The sequence below is a fragment of the Mytilus galloprovincialis genome, chromosome 3 (genome assembly GCF_965363235.1).
Source record: "Mytilus galloprovincialis chromosome 3, xbMytGall1.hap1.1, whole genome shotgun sequence".
NCBI classification, from domain to species: domain Eukaryota; kingdom Metazoa; phylum Mollusca; class Bivalvia; order Mytilida; family Mytilidae; genus Mytilus; species Mytilus galloprovincialis.
Genome location: NC_134840.1, coordinates 87076938 through 87096112, shown reverse-complemented (window position 1 = coordinate 87096112; position 19175 = coordinate 87076938). Strand labels below are relative to the sequence as shown.

The 19175-nt window shown below is 31.9% G+C and overlaps 1 protein-coding gene across 1 annotated transcript in view; it reads left to right on the top strand.

Moving 5' to 3' along the window:
- The window catches only part of LOC143069269 (uncharacterized), a 425535-nt gene that overhangs the window by 39091 nt on the left and 367269 nt on the right, over positions 1–19175 (top strand). The gene's annotated exons all lie outside the window — the stretch shown is intronic.

Sequence of the window (19175 nt, the reverse complement as noted above, 5' to 3'; positions counted from 1 at the left end):
ATTGACTTTTTGAAATTGCATTTATCACGCTTGAAAAAAAGAGCTTTGTGTGCTCAAAACGCTAGTTCATCCCAGCTTCGTGTCCATGTACCGATCCATATCCAGGAACCTTCTCAGCAGTTGTCTTTAGTTAAACCTAAATGTTATTGTCTTTGAAAACATTTGGATTCGAAAACAGATCTTTGAAAGTCTCTCAAGAACACACAAATTCCCATTTCTTTAAAATATGATTAATGAATGAAACAGAATTCATGCTGAGCGAAAATATTAAGCTGAAAATCTATGTATTGAGGCTCATATTTGCTTTATTATAATTCTTTATTTATTTCACTATTTAGTAGTTAAATCTAGCTTTTCTTTTTATAAATAGTTTCATTTTCATTCAAGTTTTTTTTAATATATATGTATATTTTCAAAAGAGTTGTTTCTTATCTCAATGCTTATCACATTTGATTATTTAACTTTTTTTTTATGGTAAAATATTCAAGAAGTTCACGTAGTTTTTCTTTTTTTATATTCCAACTGCTTCTTTTATTCACGATTTTCTTCATTAAACCAATTCGAATAGTCATTTATAAAGAATATGTTTTACTTTGTAGATAATGGATATGTCATAAACTGTCTGAAATAACAACTTACATATTCGTTCTTGGAAGCATAAGTTAAGATAATTGTACTTCTAAACGCAAAAAGTCACTTTAATGGCGCTAGGTTTGAGTTTCTAAAAAAAATCTGTGATAAATTCATTCATGTATAGAGCATTAATAAAGATGAAATAAAATAAAAACTTATGTTGAAGGTAGAAAGACAACACTGTGAATGTATATTTGTTCCTTCTAACAGAAGTTCCCCTAAATAATGTCATAATATTCTGTTGGAACACATATTCGACCGACCGTGCAAGGTCTGTATAGCCAGTCAGGTCGTTAAAAACTTCCATTTGTTGTTGTGTACCCTTTATTCCGTATCTTTGTGGACTTGCCGAGTTGATTAATGCAAGATATGCGGTTATAACTCTATTCTAGGTTATTAGAATATTAAACGAGGAAAATATGAAGGAATTAAGGCTACGACAATTGAAACATGACCGATGTGTGTAACACAGAAACTACATACCAGTCAACCAAATCAAGATGATGTCCGTAAATATTTCCAAAAGACAGCTTAATAAGGGAAGCGCTAATCTAACTGAAATTAAAAATTAATGTATTCCTAGGGATGGATGCTTGTGATTAAAATCTAAAGCATTTGTCATTGCTACTTAAAAAAAATTGAACCCTACAAAAACTGAAGTTGCCCGACATCTAAGCGTTTAAAAAAGTATAGCTTACGACGTATAATAGAGATTAAATCAACCTGAAATAGGTTAAGATCACGGTGGTGACTCATTATTTCTCAAGCCTGACATCGTTTTGTTCCGGTGTTCGAACTGCGTAATTCAACAGCCAATGCTGAAAAAAGCTACTGAAGAAATCCAAATTTAACGGAGACGAATATATTTAGGGTAAACATATATTTCCTTACTCAGAACAACATTGTCAGGACCATTTAAGTCATAAGAGTTGAACTCTAAACAACATCTTAAGGACGAACTTTATAGACGAGTCTGCAAACACCTAACCACACCTCAACCATTGGACCAACACATGATCAGTCATGCTTTGCAATATGAATATCACTTTGTATTGTTAATTTTTATATTATGTACTGAATCAAATGTAAAAAGAGTTCCTGGTTAGTGTCAAGTATAGCAGACGATGTTTAGCCAGCCAACAATGTATTAATCTCTCATATGAATGGCATTGAATCAGCGAAGGTCAGTAACTCCAGTGTGAAATGTATAACTGAATGTTTACCCAAGATTTATATGGAATTATTCAAGAACATCATATCCGTCACAGACCCATCAATCGCCTTGGAAGGATCATAATCTATTTAATATTTTCTGTAGTTATTTAAGCATTGCCTGTGAACACTAGTTACAATAATGATTGGATCAATGAGGATAATATCTAATAAAATTGTATTACAGCTTCAAGCTCTTGGCATTTGTTACACAATAAATAAGGTCCTAACTCTGTATGCCAATAGAAATTTTAATTCAATACGGAAATATCTCAGCAGTAGGTCTTAAACAGTTCGCAAAAGACTTGCTCTGTAACAAATTGTTCTGACGCATACAAATTAACATTGACATAAAGATTGTTACGATCCGATTGTTTTAATCTATTTTCATTTTACTTCACATGCCACGAGCTGATTAAATACACAATAATATGACCTAAAAGCTTCTTTAGTGATTTAATACACAAACACTTCTAATAAACGCAAAGACGGTTTTGATTGGTAAAAGTTTCGCAATTTAGAAAAAAAAGGTTATTAATTCTTTAAAAGTTTATAGTGTCATCCAAATTTTGTTTGACCATTCCTACCGTTGAAAGAGTAAAATAACAAATATACTGAACTCCGAAGAAAACTTTAAAAGTAAATGGGTAAATCAAAAACACTCAACGATTGGATTACAACTGTCATACTCCTGACTTGGTACAGACATTTTCTTATTAAGAAAATAGTGGAGTAAACCTGATTTTAAAGCTATCTAAACCTCTCATTTGTATGACAGTCGTATACAATTCCATTATATTGACCACGATGTGTGAACATAATAAACAGACATAATAGGTAAAAATGTCAAAAATAGGGGTACAGCAGTCAACATTGCTATAATCCTAAGCAAACAAATATGCCAACAAAGAAAACAAAAAGGAATAAAAACAAAGCACATTAAATGTGCACTCCAAGATGGATTGTATGATAGAATTTCGTCATTGAAAAATATAGCGACAAGACATGAACAAGAATGATTAAAACAGGTGAGAAGAAATGTGCCAGATAAGCAGAACAGTTGTATATAAACATTTATGCACATTTCATATGTATTCATCTATTTCAGCGAAATCAGTTATACTTTCAAGTAATTTGTTGGTTACCTTGCCATAATGTTTTCTTGGGGAATACATCTATTGACCATAAAACAAGGGCTCAGATTAACAGATAATAATGACGGTTTTCATACCAAAATATGTTTGATGTTTGTAAATATTCTGTGAAGTTTTCTTTGATTTTTAAAATTTGATAGGAACCGGTTAATTAAAATCTTAATGACAGAATTAAACTAACATAATTTATCACATTAAAGCTTTTATTAGCACACGTATATCAGATCTAATGGTGTCTATTTAAAATAAAATTGGCAGAAAAATATCATATCAGTCCATGAAAATTTACACTATCAATTTATTGCACTACTTGTTTTATATAGAGAGTAATTCATGTATAACTATTAGGGATTCGTCGCATAGAGGCTACCACGACGAAGGAATATGATATATTTTTATAAAGCTTTTGATATTGATATATTTTAATTGATGTTTATTTGCATAATATTACTGATATTGTTGAAGATGGCTTTAATATGTAAACAGCTGGCATGAAGGTTTATCTTATGAATAATATAGAAAATACTTTGACAAGGAAATGTTTTACATTTTAATATTTTTAAATATTTGTTTGCAAGTTTCGGTGCTTGAATAATACTTTCCATGCACGAACATTCTATATAACTGAAGAAACATGTACATATAGTTGTTAGGGATGACATCAAAAGTACAATGTAGGATAAAAAACTTAATTCACATAGTTTTTTTCACTGACCCCCCCCCCCCCTCTTAACTTAATTTGGGAAAAATTGATTTACCAATAAGGATATATGTAAAAATCGATTTTAGATATACAAAACTTGCAGAATTTTAACCCCCCCCCCAAACCCCCCAACCCCCAAACTATTTGATTTAAGTTTTTTATCCTACATCGATATTTTGATGTCGTCCCTTACAAACGTATATCAATTGCAACACTTAAATGAAAATGTCTTTCGCCTCCGTTTTTAAACCAGTACAAATTCAAATCTAATATACGAGTAATTTGGTTTTTTTTATATTCTATTCGCTAAATGTCACTCTGTCCAAGATTAATAAACGCAAAATAAAATTGACTTTACCATAGGCGACAATATTATTTTACCCGTTACAAATTTCCGACTTTTAGCTCTAAACGAAACAATGTTGATAATAAAGAAAAATAATAGTATTTAACCAATATATAAGTACCAATCAAAATTTTCAGTTACATTTCTTGTGAAAAATCTACAAGAAGAGTTTACGTTTGTTCTAGGGCATTTGAGCGATCTGCTGTATGTAAAACATTTTCAAAATATAACCAAATGACTAGAATCATAAAGTTGAAGATAAACGAGGGAAAAAGGAACAGACAGTGTTGAATAAGGAGATAGAATGTGTGAGCGACCCGCGATTCGGGTTATCAATTGTTCACAACGACTTCAAGCTTTGTCATTTGTTTTCATCTCTTTATCAATAAAACTAATTACAATCATGTTAAACTAAAATAATACATTTTACATGGATAAATTCTTGTTTGGTGAATCAACATGCAAACATGGATAAATAAATATGTTGGATTCTAATCCCTATCTATGAATAACTATCTATGTTTGGATATATAAAGACAACCTCTATTTCGAAATAATATAAATCAACAAGAAATTTAAACGAAGCAGTGTTGAACAAATGGGATCTTTCGACTTTTTCATTATCTTGTTTATTTATCTCGTTTTTATACAAATATCACTAGGCATTCTTTAATAAAACATTGTAATTTTAAACACTAAATAGATATATCACTTAGAGTTATTGACACTGCTCATGTCTATTGGTGACTCTGTTTTATTTTTAGATGTACTTTATTGTATTTCATTAAGATTTGAATCTGATTTAGTGGAACCATATTTATCTTGTTATTTTAGTTTCTTATAAGGAGTAAAACAATCAGTTTGCAAAGTATAAATGTAGAGTACTAGTAACTTAAATGGAACTTAGTATATTATAAGACTTTAAACAGACAAATAGTTTATAAAAAAAGTTTTAACAAAAATACCGAACAATCAGTTTGCAAAGTATGAATGTAGAGTAACTTAAATGGAACTAAGTATATTATAAGACTTTAAACAGACAAATAGTTTATAAAAAAAAGTTTTAACAAAAACACCGAACTCAAAAATAAATTTTACAAAATCAACGAACGGAACGAATAGAAAACAACTGTCATATTCTTGACTTGATACAGGCAACAGAGAATGGTGGATTAAAACTTTTTTTTTAGCTATCTGCACCATCCACTTGTATGACAGTTGTTTATACTTACATTTTACAGTTAATATGATTTCATTGCAGTAACTGCATCATGTAAATCTTGCAAAGGCTAAAAACCCATTAATAATGATAACACAGAATATGAACGTTATAAACTATCAAAAAACATTCAAGAAAAATGATGATAAATCGTAGGAAAAAGTGAAAAATAAATAGTAGATAGTTAAGCTACCTGCAAGATTAAAAAAAGCCTTTGAATGTCTTGCTTTCAACGTGCAGTTTTGCACAATAAATCTTTTGTTCTCTCGTCTGGGTTGGATCCCAAGATTTTGTGACATCAACGGCATCACCGACTGCAAAATGTACAGCGCATAGACCACTCAACCAACTTGTGTATAAAACAGATAGCTTTCTTAGTCGGTGATGCTTTTCTCTGTCAACGTAATATAGGATTGTAGTATGGCAATCATATTACATCTTTTTATATCTATATATGATAGCTTGGATTTGCACATCTGTGCAGTTCATAATAAAAGAGAACAATGCAGTCAACACATTTTTTTTTTACTACACAAAAAGAATGACACCTCCCCCTTCCGTCTCTCTTTGTGAAGAGCTAAGTGACCAAGAGTTACAGACATTTTGTCGGTATGTTATTCTTATAAAAAATGTTAGAACATTTTATAGATTGTATGCCTCCAAAGAGCTTTTGTCGAATTACTTTAATAAATCACTCAAAGCAAAATATTTGAAAGTCAAAGATGTATAAGTACTGAAACACATGCAAATAAGGCCAAGGTCAGAAGAAAAATGCCAGACAAACATGTACACCTTGCTATCATGCCACACACCGAATATAGCGGTCCTTTTGCTTATATGTCATGAAAAACGGACTAAATCAACGTAAAAAGTTTACATTGACAAATGAACCATTAAAATAAGACCAGGGTCAACGAACCCTGCTAGATAGACATGTAAACCTTACAATCATTCTATTCACAAAAAATAATTGACCTTCTGCTTATAATATCTGTTAACATTGACTAAATATCAATGCAAATGAGACCAAGGTCATTTTGAAAACTGCCAGTCAGACATATACACCTTACAACCATTCCATGCACGAAATACAGATGACATATTGCTTATATATGGTATTGGAGATACGAACTGAGTCTATTCAAGTTATTTTGGCAAATAATTCCGCTCCAGCCGGTGATAGGGAACGTCTTAAATTGGCTTTGAGATGAGAATGTTCCCCGAGGTTATCACCAGCCTGGTAGTAAGAACTTCTGTGTTGACTTGTTTTATCATTGATCTGTTCATAATCCTAAATCAACTGTCAACAAAACTTTCAATTTTTGAAATATTAATGCTTTTCTACCTCGGGAATAGATTACCTTAGCTGTATTTGGCCAAACTTCTAGGAATGCTCTTCAACTTCGTACTTTATTTCGTTTTTCAGCATTTTTTTATTTGACGTCACCGATGAGTCTTTTGTAGACAAAACTCGCGTCTGGCGTAAATAAAAAAATGCAATCCTGGTATCTATTTGTTTCATGAGATAACGCAAGTATAACTAATATACTCTTACATTTGTTCTCTGTCGTTATCAATGTGTCTGTCGCCATAAAGATATCTTAAAGAAGATGTCATACATGGAAGTTTAGATTGCTTGTATGCTAAAGTTGCATGTATGTTTCGTTAACCGTGATTGTCTATATGATAAAATTGGTCCTTGTTTAATGTTCGACCTTTGATCCTATGTCTGATTAATGAAATATTATAAATCCTGACTAAAATCAATGACTCGTCGTTAATTTCCTACTCATTCTTTATTTTGATTCTGTATTCTTGATTTTTTTTTATCTTAACTTTATACTTAAATTGCATTAGATTGAAATATGTCATTGTTTATTTTAAACAAGTATCAAGAGAAACGGAGAATACTAAATTAGTATTCAAACACATAAATTGGCGACAAACTGACAACGCCATATCATTCTACCAAAAACGACAAAAAGACAGACAGCATATATAAAACACTAGAAGTCCAACATGGATAATTCACAGAAACAGAAACCTTAGCATCACTTACCCAATAAACACTGGGGTGATCTCGGTGCCCCATATGCATGGTATTCTGTGATACAAATACTCTATATCTCTAATGTAATTAACTACGCAAGTGTTACCTGCTAAACTTGGATAAAAGATAGGATGTAGGGAGTCGTTGTTTAATAAGATATGAATTTATCTAGATATTGGTTAAATTCTAAAACGTATTACAGTTGCCTTTATTTATATTCATTTGATAAAATTTACTGTTTGCAATAGCATAAATTGTTCTATATAATAAGGATGTTCTTATCACAAGCAAAAAACTCTAGCCGTATTTGGCACAACCTTTTTCAACTTTTGATCCTCAGAGCTGTACAACTTTGTCCCCCATTTTTTGACTTTCGAACTTTTATATCTGGGCGTCACTGGTAAGTCTTGTTATCTATTATTCATGTGTTTCTATGCCTAATACGTTCTGCTATTTGTTTGTATCGTGGTCCTGTATTGTTGTGTCATTTTAATGTTATATTTAACAATGCCATCAAAGTGCGAGGTTTGGCATGCCACAAAACCAGGTTCAACCCACCATTTTTTTTCTTTAAAAATGTCCTGTACCAAGTCAGGAAAATGGCCATTGTTATATCATAGTTCGTTTCTGTGTGTGTAACATTTTTACGTTGTGTTTCCGTTGTGTCGTTTGTTTTCTCCTATTTTTGAGTGTGAATTCACATTACTATAAGACGTGTCACGGTACTTTTCTATCCCAAATTCATGTATTTGGTTTTGATGTTATATTGGTTATTCTCATCGGATTTTGTCTAATGCTTAGTCCGTTGCTGTGTGTGTTACATTTTAACGTTGCGTCGTAGTTCTCCTCTAATATTTAATGCGTTTCCCTCAGTTTTAGTTTGTTACCCCAATTTTGTTTTTTGTCCATAGATTTATGAGTTTTGAACAGCGGTATACTACTGTTGCCTTTATTTAGTGCTAAAATAATAGGTAGGTTCGAGACCAGCAAACGTGTTATTATTTATTGCGCAAAAATAAGCATTTTGTATTTTTTTCTCAAATTTTTAAGTGTTACATGTTTATGCGGACGACCACTTTATTGGTATTCTACTAATATTTATCATTTATAAAAACTCACATTTTGGTTGACGTATACTTACATAATGACGGGTACTCCCATTCAGTATATATAGTGTGTGAGTTACGGTTTCTGTTTATACAAGATATATGTAGTGCAGAGTTGTTTAATACCATATACACGTAAAATATTACTGTTTGCTATTTTTCCATACTCTTTCTTAGTTTCAAATAAAAAAAAAAGGGAACATTTTCAATTTTAATGAAGTATCGTTGTTCTTGTTATAGCACGTTCCTCTCAATGGACCACAGGTGTAAACTATAAATATATGCCAAATGACAATAAAACTGGGAAATCGGTTATGTATTTGTTGTGGGTTTATACAAGGGCAATGTTTTACAGAATGAAAGTAATTCAACTAGTGTTGAAACTAAAAGCGTGTGATTTGCGGTTACTGTGTGCACAAGCTATATATATAATGCAGAGTTGTTAAATACCATATACACATAAAATATCACTGTTCAATTAATTATCGTTATTCTCAAAGGGCGTGTTCATTGCAATGGTCTAAGCTATAAATATGTGCCTTATGACAATAAAACTGGGAACTTCGGCATGTATTTGTCATTGATTTATAAAAGGGCAATGTCTTTAAGAATGAAAGTAGTTCAACTAGTGTTGAAACTAATAGCGTGTGAGTTACGATTTATGTTTACACAAGATATATGTAATACAGGGATTTTTGGTACCATATACTCATAAAATATCACGGTTTGCAATTTTACCATACTCTTTCTTAGTTCCAAATAAGAATAACGGGAACTGTAAACTTACAATTAAGTATCATTGTTCTTGTTAGAGCATGTTCATTGTAATAGTCTAAGCTATAAATCTGTGCCAAATGACAATAAAACTGGGAACTTGGTTATGTATTTGTCATCGATTTATAAAAGGGCAATGTTTTACAGAATGAAAGCAATTCAACTAGATTGTTTTGTGAACTTACATTTTCTGTCTCCGTCATTTCGATTGTTGATATGTAATATATAAATATCATCAAAATTGATATGTCCTTGTTGCCTGTTAACACGAGTGTCTATCGTATCGAGTAAATAACCATACATTTCATTGCACTGTAAATAAACAATAACTTCTCATGGTCTCATTTGAAGTTTAAAATGGTATTTATGTGAATAAGATTTATCCCTGAGGGCGTTCGACCGATAGGGGTGTCTCTTATTTACACCAATATACAATGATTAATGCCATTAATATAATTGGGATAAAAAAAATGGAATTTTGTTTTACTTTAGGAATTACATGTTATGGCATTATTGTGCAAAAAAAAAAACAGAATACGGCGAGTGTATGTTTACAAAGCACGATAAAACATAATAAATTCGGAGAAGGAGCGATAATGGCATATACAAAACATATTGAAACAAACACGTGTTATTGAATACGGAAATGTTGTAAAATTGCCCAAGCTCATTTGAATCTTTAAAATGTCATAAATTCATACTCTTATGTAGATTTTATACTCTTCAAGTTTTGTAGTTGTCATCAAGGATATATATAATATATATAGTTTCGTCTATCATGTTTATCTTTAACGAATAAAATGTGACTCATCGCTGTGTCAAAATTCAGCGCCAAGGCCAGCCTCTGAATTCCTGACACCAACGAAGTGACTGTCAGTTTACGTAGATTGAATAACCGTGGATAAACCGATCATGATCTAGTGTAATGATTCATATCCTACAACTTCTAGGACAATTAAAGCTCATGAAGTTTGATTTTTAAATGCGTGCTCTTGTAAACGTTTGATGATCGGACATTTGGCGCGGAATCAAGGTCAGATTTAGTCATTGAGCAAATGCTTAATTTATACTAGCATATGTTATATTGTATTTAAGCATGATTTGCTAAATTCAATATGTATGACCTGAGTCAGTATTTCTGTATATGCTGAATAATTCAGTCTATACTTAATTAAATTTAAATTCAAACAGATTTAAAAAATATTGTTATGTCAAAATGGTCGAAATCCTCTATTTAACACGATAATACTTCTAAGAAGCATACATTGATTTTAAAAGACAAGCTGTACGAGATTTTATAAATATTTTTTTGTCAAAATGGCTATCAAACTATATGAATAAAACGAAAAGTGGAATGTATATCGATTAGACAGCACAACAACGACAGTCAAAACCAATAGGCATCAGAAAGAACTTCAACAATAGACAGGTGTTAATGCATCAATGTGTCATTCTCTAAATGTAAGTCTCTAGTCTACAAAAGTTGTAAATAAATTGAACAAATATATGTTGTCAGCACAATGTGCCTGGCTATACCGACACAATATACTTTTGATGTGGTTGAAATGTTGATGCTTGAAAAATATTTTGTTCAAAACACTATTCCCAATGTTATTACGTCCTCATATAATATACATTATGTTTCCTTGGTGTTTGACTATAATGGAGTAAACAAGATGGTTAGTGAATATTTGTCACTTCTTTTGTTGATTTGTTGTATTCATGAGGTCAACGTATCATAGAACAAAGTAGTGTTCGTTTCTGTGTTCATTCATTATGACACACATCATCAAAATTCATATATTCTTCTATAATACTGAATATTGAGCTCAATATCATTTGCAAACCATAATGCCATGAATAGGATATTTGTAAGGTTGTCACGTTATTATCTAATTTGTAATTTTGTTTTGTTCATTAAAAGCAGGAATATATAATTTGACAGTACATTTTGAAGAGGAATCAGCACACTGTAGAAACGGCTGTTTCAGAATCTAGTTTCTATTGTAACATTCCCATTGTACAGATGTTCCTTTTGTCGTATTGGTAGTTATACACTCTTGATCATTGGTATTCCTTTAACTGGTCTTGGTGGTTTAAATTCTCGATCATTTGTGTTCCTTCGCTGTTTGTTTTTATGGTTAAATTCTCGATCCTTATAGTGTTCCTTGGGCGGTTTTGGCGGTTACATTCTCGCTTTTTGTTTTCCTTTGTTAGTTTTTGTGATTTAATTCTTGATCCTGGATGTTCCTTAAATTAATTGTATGTTTAGGACGGGAACATGTTAATGCGACTGCGACATAAATATGAACCATGAATCATTTGGACTCCGAGCCAATCAGTCTTTGTTCTCCTGAGATGCTGATGCCAGGTGCTAGGAGTAAAAGTTCAAATTTAAGCTCGACCCTACTGGGATTCGAATCGCTGAACTCTAGCGCTCGAGATAGACATAAGAGTCAATATCAAATTACTAAACATTTTTCAACAATTTTACATACGTTCAAAAATCAAACTTTCATGTATCTGTATTTTCATACAAAATTGCAAATTTTCGTGTTTTATTAGGAGAGAAAAAACAATGCATTAAAACACGTCAAATACTCTTATGAAATATTTCGTATTTGAAGAAAAAAAGCTGCGTATGGTTTAACTTTAAACGGAACTTTGTTTTTTTTTAAAGATGTCCTTCATGTACATTTGTGGATGGATACGACAACTTTTCCAAATCAATCGATTCATAATAATTTGGATACCTGATAAAAAAAAAAATAAACCATACTTTTGTTAGAACCTTTGAGAACATATGGAGCTGTGATAATGAAATTGTAAGTAAATTTTGACAAAAAGTTCTTGATATGACCCTGGTGTGGAAATTGGCCATACATCTTTAAGATGAACAAATATTTAATATCAATTTATAATTTTATCAATATACGTCACAATCAGTATTCTTATTAGAGAAGGCGGTCGTGTTTAGGTAACAGCGAAAAAATGTACTGCATTATTTATACAAATAAAAAAGTTTTGAATTCTTAAATTTTGTAATTGAGTGTAATCTGCCTTTATCTGAGAAATTTGCCATTGTCATGTAGCAAATCATTTCCTAAACACTGAATTCACAATAAGTAAGAAGTAATTTATCACAGTTACCCAAAGCTATTAAAGAATACGGAAATAATATTGCACAGTTGTTTGGGGATTTAATTCAGAATGTTATTATCCAGAATAGATCAGAATACAATCTCCAGGGTTTAGAGTAAAATGCTTGACAGTATCCAGAACATGTTTAGTGGATTTGACACTCGTAACTACAATCCCCTTCCCTTTCATGAATGTGACCTACCGAATAAGACTATTTACCGGATTTGTTATCACATAAGCAACACGACGGGTGCCACATGTGAAGCAAGATCTGCTTACCCTTCCGGAGCACCTGAGATCACCCCTAGTTTTTTGGTGGGGTTCGTGTTGTTTATTCTTTAGTTTTCTATGTTGTGTCATGTGTGCTGTTGTTTGTTTGTCTTTTTCATTTTTAGCCATGGCGTTGTCAGTTTGTTTTAGATTTATGAGTTTGACTGTCCCTTTGGTATCTTTCGTCCCTCTTTTTTAAAGTATACCACACCACACATAGACATATGTTTTTCTTTTATCGAAATCATTTATTTCTACCAGAAAAGACAGAAAGTGGCGTTATAAACCATCAATCAATACATATTTTACGTGTAATTATGGAGTGAAACAGGGCGATACTATTTATTCTTATTTGAATGAAGTGACAATTAACCTCATCATAGAAACCAGGATTGAAATTTTGTATATGCGCCAGACGCGCGTTTCGTCTACAAAAGACTCATCAATGATGCTCGAATAAAAAATATGTAAAATATGCCAAGAACAAAGTTGAAGAGCATTGCGGACCAAACATTCCTAAAAGTTTTGCAAAATACAGCTAAGGTAATATATTCCTGAGTTAGAAAAGCCTTAGTATTTCAAATAGGAAAAGTTTTGAAAACACTGAATATATGTTCTAACTACTTCGTTGCACAGTCAAGGAAGTTCAGTCTATATCGATTTATATATAGGAATCATTTTAGTGGCCGAATGCCTCTTATAAATACGACTGTTTCAATATTTTCTTCCGTAAAAAAACACAAATAAAATCAAACCAGCCTATTACTTATGTCCCTTTGGATGTCTTCTTCTCAATAAGTCTTGATTACATTTAGTGCGAAAGGATATATCATAATTATGACTGTCCTCACTACAAGCTTGTCACATTTATAGATTGGTTCCTGTTATTTCTTTCCCCAAAAGGAAACTTATATTGTCATTCAAGAAACTATGTTATTATCTTGTGTCAATAACTTCATTGCAGTTTATACAAGAAACCATTACTCGGATCGTAATTATTTATTGAAGATTGTATCATCCCTTACAAATATCAATGGAAATAATAAAATAGTCTAAATGGAAGTAAGAGTTACCCTAAGTCAAGTTTATTAACCCCTATATAAAGTTGTGTTGATTCTAACAAAGGAAGTAGTATCCTTTAATAGAATCAACACAACTTAACAAAGGGGTTAGATCCCTCATAAAGTGAGACTTTCATATATATGCCTTGCCTACATTCATTTGTTTGTTTATCTGTTCTTTTTTCTGTTTGCTTGTTTGTCTGTAATTTCTTCAAGTATTTCGAATACTTCGTACTTTTGCAAACAGTAATTTTTTTAAAATTACCATATAAGTGATATTCATGTCAACACCGAAGTGCTGACTACAAAGCTGATGATACCCTCGGGACTAAACGTCCACCAGCAATGGCATCGACCCAGTGGTGTAAATAGTTATCAAAGGTACCAGGCTTTTAATTTAATACGCTAGACGTGCGTTTCGTCTACACAAGCTTCATCGGTGACGCTCAGATTAAAATAGTTAGAAAGCCAAACAAGTACAAACTTGAAGAGCATGTATGACCCAAAACTTCAAAAAAATGTGCCAAATAGGGCTAAGGTGATCTATGCCGGGATAAGAACATCCTTAGTATTTCGAATAATTCATACTTTTGCAAACAGTAAATTTATAAAAAATGACCATATAATTGATATTCATGTCAACACCGAAGTGCTGACTACTAGGGTGGTGATACCGTCGGGGACGAAACGTCCACCAGCAATGGCTTCAAACCAGTGGTGTAAATAGTTATCAAAGGTACCAGGCTTATAATTTACTACGCCAGATGGATGTGTATATAAAGTATCATGAACAAGAAATGTGATATGATTTTCAAGCAGAAGTAAGCCGGATGGCAGTTTATATGAATATCATGAATAAGAGATGTGGTATGATTATGAAGGAGAAGTAAGCTGGATGGAAGTTTAAAAAAATATCATGAACTAGATGTGGTTTGATTGTGAAGGAGAAGTAAGCCGGATCGAAGTTTATGTAAAGTATCATGAACAATAAATGTGGTTTATAGATTAGACCGTTGGTTTTCCCGTTTGAATGGTTTTACACTAGTAATTTTGGGGCCCTTTATAGCTTGTTGTTCGGTGTGAGCTAAGGCTCCGTGTTGAAGGCCGTACTTTAACCTATAATGGTTTACTTTTTAAATTGTTATTTGTATGGAGAGTTGTCTCATTGGCACTCACACCACATCTTCCTATATCTATTTGATTGTCAAGGAGAAGTAAGCCAGATCGAAGTTTATATAAAGTATCATGAACAAGAGATGTGGTATGATTGTCAGGGAGAAGTAAGCCGGATCGAAGTTTATATAAGTATACCGACTAAAAATGTGTTATGGTTACCAAGGAGAAGAAAGCCGGATGGAAGTTTATATAAATATCATGAACAAGATGTGGTTTCTTTGTTAAGGAGAAGAAAGCCGGATGGAAGTTTATATAAATATCATGACCAAGAAATGTAGTATTATTGTTATTGTTGATTACAAAGAGCATGAATTGGAAACCAATAAATCAAAAAATTGATGTCAAATCAGTGCAGCAAGTATCTATCTAGAGGTAGAAATACTAAGTTTAAATTAGAGAAGTAGTACATTTTCTATAGCTTCACCAAACTGCTTGTGTATGTATATTAGAAAATGATCTAATGGTAGCTGCAACTGTTTCCGAAAGTTTATCTTTATCTTGCTTTGATCATATGAATAATGATAGACATCTCATATTTTACTCATAGTTAAGACTCTAAAAAATTATTTCCTAAACTTTAAATTTCATGTGCATCAATACAATTATCATTTCAGTAGCTCCACGTGTGTATTTTCTGGGTTGCATAATGTATGAAAACACATGAAAAATAGACACAAATACAAGTGTCACAGTTTTGATGAACTTAGAGTAGAATCTAAAATAACCGTTGTCGACTAATTGTAGTTGAATACTACAAAATGTTAGTGTAATTATAACTAATGAAGACGATAATGTTTTCAAGCAATTATATATGATTGTGTGTGGTGTAAATAATATTGTTTAATTCGCCTTCAAAATAAATAGCGCGTCAGCAGCATTTTATCTTTTTGTACTATAAATATATACTAAAAACACTATTTTGATCCTCTAGAATTATTTTTATTTAAATTTAAGAATGAATCAATTCATCAAGTTATTAGATTTATTACATATAATTGTGTAAGTACATATTGCTGGTTTAAAGTATATGTTAAAACGTGTAATCAGTAAGACCAATTATGTTATTCACATTATCAAGAGTAATAATTGAATTGCAATCTAGATTAATAACAAGTTACATTGTTCCAGATAAGTATGGTTTGCTCTATTGATATCATAAATTTTCGTAGGTACATTTTTTTTTTATGTATTTTTTTTTTTTTTTTTAGAAAATAGCCTCCGTATGCATAGCGCATTCACATGTTCTCGCCAATGAAATGCATTCAATTTGCCACTGTATATTGTGTAATGGCACATGGGAATATACGTAATCGTTAAGTGCTGATTAAGCAAAAAAATGAGTTATAACAAATGTATTAAAGTTGACTTTTATCACTATGCTCTTCAACTTTGTACTTGTTTGGTTTTATAAATATTTTGATATGAGCGTCACTAATGAGTCTTATGCCGGCGTCACACATTGGCGTATAGACCGGCGTGCATCAAACGTACACGTACAGATGTAGACGAAACGCGCGTCTGGCGTACTAAATTATAATCCTGGTACCTTTGATAACTATTAACACTTAAAACACTTATCGGAGTCGAACAGCATTACCCATAATGTCAATTCAAACTTGATTCTGATCATACGTATATAATTTCTTACCTCCGTCCTGACGTATATATCCACTATTTATATATCATAGATTCTTGAAAGCCAATAGAAACGTAAGCACATAACTATAAGCAACCAATCAGAACTAACTTTTGTCAAGTATCAATTTTAAGATGGCATAGATGTCAACTGAAATTGAAAGCTTCGCACCGTGATCTTTCAGTACAATGGTGAAAGTTTTGCTTAACAACTAAAAGAATACAACTCATGATAGTATATATATCTGGATGTGGTAAAACATTTTCAACGGTTTCATAATAATATAAAATACATATACTGTAAGACATATTGCAAAATCTCTCTTCCAACTTTTTTGCTTATTCACTTATCTAACATCAAATATATTGACGTGGCTATGCCAAAAGCCCATGTTTGTTTTCACGAACACAATTAATGTCAAATATGAATTAATAAGACATATCTTCCATGTTGTTGATTTTTTTTTTCTAATTTCCCCCATTTTCGAACTTTGATTATGACATCCTATACTTAATTTTAGATTCTCTAAAAATATGAGCTGTAAACAAACTTTTCGTTTACGATAGCCTAACATTTATGAAAATATCATATAAAGCCGGTAAAATCGTCTACCTTATAAAGCTATATATAGTATTTCTGCTTAAAAGCAAAATGTCAACCGCATGTGTCCTCAGAAGACATGTGAATTTATTTCAGAACATGATCTAGCCTTGAACCGAAAAAAAATAATTATCATTGGTTATTCTGCTAATTGAAATAGACATCTCTATTAACAGATTAAGAAATCATTAAGATGCCAAAATGTAAACTTGTTCGGCCCTGTCAAATGCTAAATTACTTTTGTGAGCCGTCAGATGTTTTCTCGATAAGTGTGTTCGTTTAAGTATAAAATGTTACATTTGATCGAAAGATATCAAATCTGGCCAGCAATCGTTAACATATTCTTAAATATTTGTCCCATAAATTCATTATCTCCTCAATCGTATAGGTAGGGAACATCTTTTTTATTTTTTATTAAAGGTTAACATATATTCTTTAATAACTTAAAGATTATTATTTTACAAAGCGAGATGCATGTTTATATATTGGCGATATATTATCTAAATCGGAAACTCAAAGGGTTGATTGAAGGTAATTCATGGGTTCCTCTTATCCGTATAAAAATCGAAGATAAAATGAGCTTTCCTTTTGGCTATAATGGATGCAAAAGTACGTAGACCCGCCCGGCGGTTTGAATGGGGGTATTAAATTCGATGCACCGTGTGGGGAACACTGAGAGTATCATGCTCTATACACGTTATAGAAAATTTATAAAAACATGTTGAGGGGTTTATAGGTGGTCTGATGTAAGGACATACATGTATTTCTGTTTCTATCCAACATACTATATTTTCTTGTGGCATTCTTAAAGTCCCCACTCTTCCTATCTGTTGTGCATAACCTAATGTAAAACTTGTTCAGTTGCTCTCGTCTGAATTTGCATGAAATATTTGCTACTGGTTGTAGAGCAAAGTAGAAATGACCAATCAATCAGACTTAATCCAGCGTTGATTCAATGAAGAATCGATCGAAAAGTCGTGTTCTGAATCCAGGATTTGAGACATTTCAGATCGCCTGAAATTATTTAACAAAGTAAAGCCATAATATATGACCTCGACTGAAGTGTAACAGTAGTTATATAAACATGTATATTATTAATTTCTATGATGACATGTAATGAGACGGAAATAATATACTATTAGAAAGCTTATGTAACATAGCAAAAATCTCTGACATTATCCTAAAAATTTCGTTAAAAAAACACAAGTTAAAGTGGTTAAAATATTATCAATCAATGAATATTGTACGTCCATAGATAAACGCGTATAGAAAGTCACATTAGAAAAAAGTAAATTAAAGACCGTCTATATAATCAGGAATTTGTCATTTCCTGTCGCATTTTAAAGGTTTAAACATTTTATCCCAAAAATATTAGTTAAGAGTGATCTAGTGACCTAATACCAGATATATGGGTCAGTAAATTTTAAATATAGCGAGAGCGAGCGAAATTGTAGCCATATATGGAATTTACTAACCCCGTAAATATCGTATTAGGTCACTAGCACACGGTGTAACGAATTTATCTTACCGACTACTAGTATCTTAACATGCTGAATTCAGACGTACATGTAGTCATAAACCTTGATATCACAATTTTAGAAAAATACCTCTTACCATAGCAATCAAGATTACAGGCAAATGAGCTTTGTTCACTGAGCCATTCCACAACGAAACACAATGTTAAGCATCTAGTACACCACCAGTACATACTTGTTGGGAAAATACTGAAAGTGCAACTTTTTTCGATGACAAAAATATTTATGATGTTCGTTTCAGAATTTCAGAATTTCATGGATTTTTTAATATTCAAATCTTATGTTCTGAAACTTAAAATCCAATGCCGCATAGTCAACCTCAACGGTATCTTGTGTTTTTATGCCCCACCTACGATAGGAGGGGGTCATTATGTTTTCTGGTCCGTTTTACGTTCGTCCGTTTGTTCGTCCGTCCCGCTTCAGGTTAAAGTTTTAGATCAAGGTAGTTTTTTATGAAGTTGAAGTCCAATCAACTTGAAACTTAGTACACATGTTCCATATGATAAGAAGATTCTATTTTTTTTTTTAGAGTTTTTATCCCAATTTCACGGTCCACTGA